Below are 6673 nucleotides of genomic sequence, written 5' to 3'. Positions count from 1 at the left end.
TTATTAATTTCTACCCTTATTTTTAATATTTACTGTCTTCTGTCTTGTTTTTGTTTACTACAATCTTTTTATTGGTTTTTCAGTTAAATATAACATTTATTTTCTAACTTTATTTTAATTAGTGCATTTACAGTTACAAATTCTCTTGCAGGTACTCTACTAGTTACATAGTTTTAACATGCAAACTTCAATTACAGTTCATGAGAAATACTTATAATTTTTATTGTGATGTCCTCTTTCATAGTAAGTTATTTAGAAAAACATTAAAAAAATTTCAATGTGTGTCTGTTTTGTTTGGATTTAACGTTTGTGGTTGCTTTCTAATTTAGATTTATTGCCACAAGAGAAAATGACTACATGATATTGCTTCTTTGTTGAGATTTCCTGTATGTATAGTATTATACGTAGTCAATTTTTGTAAATAATTCATATGAACTGAAAGACAATGCATTCTTTCTGCTTATTGGTTGAAAACTCTATATGCATTTATTAGAAAATATATTGATTTAGTTGTTCAAACCTTCTATACCTTAATAACATTTTGTCTACTTGGTATATGGTTTCTTTTTTTGATTTTTTTGAGACCGAGTCTCACTCTGTTGCCCAGGCTAAAGTGCAGTGGCACGATCTCAGCTCATTGCAAGCTTTGCCTCCTGGGTTCAAGTGATTCTCCTGCCTCTAACTCCTGAGTAGCTGGGATTACAGGCATGCACTACCACGCCTGGCTAATTTTTGTATTTTTAGTAGAGATGGGGTTTCACCATGTTGGCATGGCTGGTCTGGAACTGATGACCTCAAGTGATCCACCCACCTCAGCCTCCTAAAGTGCTAGGATTACAGGCATGAGCCACCGCACCTGGCCACTTGGTATATGATTTCTAATAGATGTTTGTTGAAATCTCCCATTATTTTTTATATTGGTCATTTTTTTTTCTAATCCTGTCTGTGTCTGTATTGTATGTTTTCAGGTAATTTTTTTAGGTGCATATAAATTCATTATTGTTATATTTCCTTGGTGGATTTTTTTCTTTCTGTAAGTGTATATTAAATATGTATGTAATATATTGTTACGTACTAGCTATTATACCTCAAGTTTTAGTTTGTCTGATATTAATATTACTACACTAGTTTTGTTGTTGTTGTTAGTAATTTCATGGTGTATATTTTCCATGTCTTCATTTCAACATTTCTAATTAATTTTATTTCAGATGTGTCTCTTGTGTTTTACTGGATTTAAATCTATTCATCCAATCTATTTTAGTAGATAGGCTTTTAAATTTATTTGTTTATTTTACATTTGTCTTAGCAACAGAGCCTGAAGCAATGTTGAGTCATTAGGAGAGAGAGAAAGGGTAACTGAGGCAAAGGAGAATGGAAAGCATGTGTAAGGACTTCACAGCACACCACAAGACAATGGCAATGCTTGACAGATATACTCACTTGGCCTCTTGGCACATCTCCACACATGCTGTACAGGCATATGCACGCCTTGGAAAAGTCCATTCAAGGGAAGCAAATAGAAGGCGTTTATCTGCTGGCTCTGTTCTCTTCTCTCTACTTAGGCCTTCTGCCCTTGGGGATTTAACTCTTTTGAACTTCAGGCTGAGTTACCTGGTTCATGCATTGTGACATAAAGTGCCAATGGAGCGGGAAAGGACAGAAACATGGACCTCCAGCCATGGACCCAACAGAGTTGACTGTCACTTGGCAGTAGCTGTAGAAAGGCAAGAGGCTGAGTGTTTGGGAGACAGGCGAGGCCAAGAGAAGTTGAGGGTATGTGCAAGATGCATCTCATACAACATTTATTGTAACGATCTACATATTTGCATATTTTTTAACCAACTTTTTCTCTGCTTTGTTTTCTGTTCTTTTTTTTTCTCTCCTTTCCTTGCATTCTGTTGAACTGAAAATGTTTTCTATATCCATTCTTCCCCTGCATACCCTTTTTCCCCTCTGTAGCAGTTTGGAAAATAGACTGTGTTTTTCATTTTATTGTGGTTATCCTTCAATTTTTATATACTTAATTGTATACACATACTTAAGTACTCATTTTTTTCTAACAGATTTAAGTCATTCAATATTTCTATCCTCTTCCTAAACATGACACAGACTTTAACTTACTTTAATCACTAATTGAACATCATTCTTATCTAGTTATTATTTCTAGTCATAGTTTTGCCTGTTAATAAAAAAATTATCTTTTTCAGTTAATAGTTAATTAAATTTACTGACATATTTTATTTTCTAGCTCATTAGCTTCCCTCTAAATTCAGTTTTCTCCTTGCTGAAGTATATCCTTTAAGTTCTTTTTTTGTTTTTGTTTATTTAAATAGACATTATCTTTTTAGATTTACAGAAAAAGTTGAGAAGATAGTAGAGATTTTCAAAATATCCTCTATGGTTTCCCCTATTATTAACCTCTTACATTGGTGTGAAATTCTTGTTATAATTAAGGAACCACTATTGATATATAATTATTAACTAAAGTCATATTTTATCCACATTTCCTTAGTTTTTATCTAATGTTGTTTTTCTGTTCCAGGACTTCATCCAGAATACCATATCACATTTAGTAAGAGAGTTTTGAGGAGTAATGGCCAAGTAGTTTGTAGGATGCCTCACTATGGGAGTTTGTCTGCTGTTTTTCTCATGATAAGACTGGGGTCATGAGTTACTGGGAGACAGACTACAGAGACAAAGTGCCGTTTTCATTGCATCATGTCAAGGGTACGTAATATACTATCAACACGATTTATGACTGTTGATAGTGGCCTTGATCACCTGGCTGAGGTGGTGTGTCAGGTTTCTCCACTGTAAAGTTATCCTCTCCTGCCCCCTCCATAGTGTATTATTTGGAAGGAAGTTGCTATGTGCAGCCCACACTTAAAGAGTGGGAAGTTATGCTCCCCTTCCTTGAGGGTGGAGTATCTGTAATTTATTCAATCACTTATTTATGTAAGCATGGACTCAGAAATATTTATTTTTTTACTTTGGATTAGAATCTGGCATACCTTATTTGTTTTGTTGTTCAAGTTGTTCCAGCTTTGGCCATTGGGAGCTCTTTCCATTGGCTCTTGTCCTCCTCTGATACACCTCCATCATAGGTTGTTGTTGAACACTTCCTTATTTTATGGCACTATAAGAAGTTCCAGTATCATTTTGTATATTTCTTGCTCCAGTCCTAGAATCAACTATTTCTCAAAGATTCCTGCTTTCTTTATTGGAGGACAGTAATAGAAACCAAGATCTAGGCATTAGGTGTGCTTGTTGCTACTGAGGTGTCATTTCTTTTATGCCCTTTCAGCTGATAGCACAAACATTTTTATGTTAACCCATGTATATATACACAAATGTATTACTGGTCAGGTGCAGTGGCTCATGCCTATAATCCTAGCACTTTGAGAGGCCAAGGCAGATGGATTGCTTGCGCTTAGGAGTTCGAGACTAGCCTGGGCAAAATGGCAACACCCTGTCTCTACAGAAAATACAAAAATTAGCTGGGTGTGGTGGTGCATGCCTGTAGTCCCAGTTACTTGGGAGGCTGAGGCAGGATTGCTTGAGCCTGGGAAGTGGAGGTTGCAGTGAGCCGAGGTCATGCCACTGCACTCCAGCCTGGACAACAGAGTAACACCCTGTCTCAAAATACCCCCCAAAACCAAAAAGCACAATATATTAGTCTGGGTTCTTCAGAGAGACAGAACCAATGGTAAATATATTATTATAAGGAATTGGCTCACATGATTATAGAAGATGAGAAGTCCAAGATCTGAAGTTGGCAAGCTGGAAACCCAGGTGAGCTGATGTTGTAAATTCCAGTCTAAGTCTGAGTCTGAGTCCAAAGGAAGGAGAAGACCAGTGTCCCAGTCTGAAGAGAGTCAGTCAGAAAGAATTATTTTTAAAAGCACAAACACATTTATTTATTAACCAATGGGATGATCCTAATCAACCCAACACTTTGAAATAGTTGCAAGCTTTGCAAAAAACTGGGTGCAATGGCCAAAACAAGAATTTTTTCTTACTCAGCCTTTTCTTCTATTCAGGTCTTCAACAGATTGAATGAGGCCCACACACACTGGGGAGAACAATCTGCTTTACTCCGTCTACTGATTCAAATGTTAGTCTCATCTAGAAACACTCATAGACACACCCAGAAGTAATGGTTAACCAAATGTCTGGATACCCTATGACCCAGTCAAGTTGAGACACATAAGATTATAACATAATATTTCTGTAATTAATTAGAAAAAAACTCTTGTAAAATTCACATGGAACCAAAAAAGAGCCCAAAGTGCCAAAGCAATCCTAAGCAAAAAGAACAAAGCTGCAGACATCACATTACCTGACTTCAAACTATACCTCAAGGCCACAGTAACCAAAACAGCATGGTACTAGTATAAAAACAGACACATAGGTCAATGGAATATAATAGAGAACCCAGAAATAAAGCCACATATCTGCTTTCCACAGTTACTGAACTAATTTACATTCTCACCAGCCATCCGATCTTCAACAAGGTTGACAAAAATAAACAATGGGGAAAGCATTCCCTATTCAATAAATGGTGCTGGGATAACTGGCTAGCCATACGCAGAAGAGTGAAACTGGACCCCTACCTTTCGCCATATACAAAAATTAAACTCAAAAGTTGATTGGACTAAGACTTAAATGTAAGACTTAAAACTTTAAAAATTCTAAAAGAAAAAATCTAAGAAATACCCTTCTGGACACTGGCCTTGGCAAAGAATTTATGAATAAGTCCTCAAAAGCAATTGCAACAAAAAGAAGAATTGGCAAGTGGGACCTAATTAAACTAAAGAGCTTCTGCACAGCAAAAGAAAATATCAACAGAATAAAAAGCCAACCTACGGAATGGGAGAAAATATTTACAAACTATGCATCCAATAAAGATCTAATATCCAGAATCTATAAGGAACTTCATTCAACAAGCAAAAAATAAGTAACCCCCTTAAGAAGTGGGCAAAGGACATGAACAGATACTTCTCAAAAGAACACATACAAGTGGCCAACAAATATATGAAAAAATGTTCAACATCGCTAATCATTGGAGAAATGCAAATTAAAACCACAATGAGATACCATCTCACACAGTCAGGATGACTATTACTAAAATGTCAAAAAATAACATGTTGATGAGGCTGCAGAGAAAAGGGAAAGCTTATACACAGCTGGTGAGAATGTAAATTAGTTCAGTAACTGTGGAAAGCAGTTTGGAGATTTCTCAAAGAACTAAAATATAACTACCATTCAACCCAGCAATCTCATTACTGGGTATATACCCAAAGAAAATTAAATCATTCTACCAAAAAGACACATACACTCGTATGTTTATTGCAGCAGTATTCACAGTAGCAAAGACGTATACTCAACCTAGGTGCCCATCAATGGTGGACTGGATAAAGAAAATGTGGTATATACATATCATGGAATACTAGACAGCCATAAAAAAGAATAAAATCATGTCCTTGCAGCAACATGGATGCAGCTTGAGGCCACTGTTCTAAGTAAATTAATTCAGAAACAGAAAACCAAATACCACATGTTCTCATTTATAAGTGGGAGCTAAACTTTGGGTACACATGGATATAAAGATGGGAACAATAGACATTAGAGACTACTAGAGTAAGGGGTGGGGATGGTTGAAAAACTACATATTGGGTACTATGCTCACTACCTGAGTGACAGGATCAATTATACGCTAAGCCTCAGCATCACACAACATATCCATGCAACAAACCTACACATGTACCCCGAATTTAAAAGTTGATATTTAAACAATAAAATAAACCACTTAACAAACAAAAAAAATTTCTGTAATTAACCATTTGTGCCTGTATTAAGCTAACCATGAGTTCATAGTAATATCTCCAACTCTAATCCTTGGTTTATTCTTGCCTTCCCCTTTTATCTGTAAACTCCCACCTCAAACGTGAGAAACCTGGCCCCCGACATCCACCATCCACCATCCATTTACTTAGTTGTCCAGTTCGAATATACATATACAGTGGTACTGGAAACTTTAAACCATACCCTGTGAGAAACAATAACTTTATCCAGTAGAGAAGAGTGCTAAAATGCCTTTAGTCTTAAAGACTACTAATTTCCAAAGTTACTTAGGTCAACACCTTGATTTCTCACCCTCTTCAGTGAGGTTATTTTTACAATACCGGTAAATTCTCTTATCACAGTCTGCGTTCCTTTCTGGGATTCCCTTCCTCCTAACTGACTTTTAAAAATTTGTGTACATTAAAAAAAATTAGCTGGGCATGGTGGCAGGCGCCTGTTGTCCCAGCTACTCGGGAGGCTGAGGCAGGAGAATGGCATGAACCCGGGAGGTGGAGCTTGCAGTGAGCCGAGATCGGGGCCACTGCACTCCAGCCTGGGAAACAGAGGGAGACTCCGTCTCAAAATAAAATAAAATAAAATAAAAATTTGTGTACATTAAGTTTTCTTTCTGCTGTCAAGTTCTATGGGTTTGAGAACTGCCTATTGTAATGTATCCACCATTACAGTATCATACAGTATAGTTTCTCTGCTGTAACAAATACCCCATGCTTCACCTATTTATTGCTCCCTTCTACCCCGAAACCCTTGGCCCACATGGATCATTTTTCTTTGTCTATAGTTTTGCTTTTTCCAGAATGTCACATAATTT

At 36.6% G+C, this 6673-nt stretch overlaps 1 long non-coding RNA gene across 1 annotated transcript; it reads left to right on the top strand.

The window, feature by feature from the left end:
- Positions 1-1201: 1201 nt before the first annotated feature.
- LOC129059250 (uncharacterized) lies at positions 1202-6227 on the top strand. Its single transcript, XR_008525010.1, has 3 exons — positions 1202-1773; positions 2543-2727; positions 4041-6227. It is a non-coding gene; the product is annotated as an uncharacterized LOC129059250 (long non-coding RNA).
- Positions 6228-6673: the final 446 nt, after the last annotated feature.

This window comes from Pongo abelii, chromosome 1, assembly GCF_028885655.2.
Source record: "Pongo abelii isolate AG06213 chromosome 1, NHGRI_mPonAbe1-v2.0_pri, whole genome shotgun sequence".
NCBI lineage: Eukaryota > Metazoa > Chordata > Mammalia > Primates > Hominidae > Pongo > Pongo abelii.
Note: the sequence above shows the minus strand (reverse complement) of the source record. Positions and strands in the feature narration are given on the sequence as shown.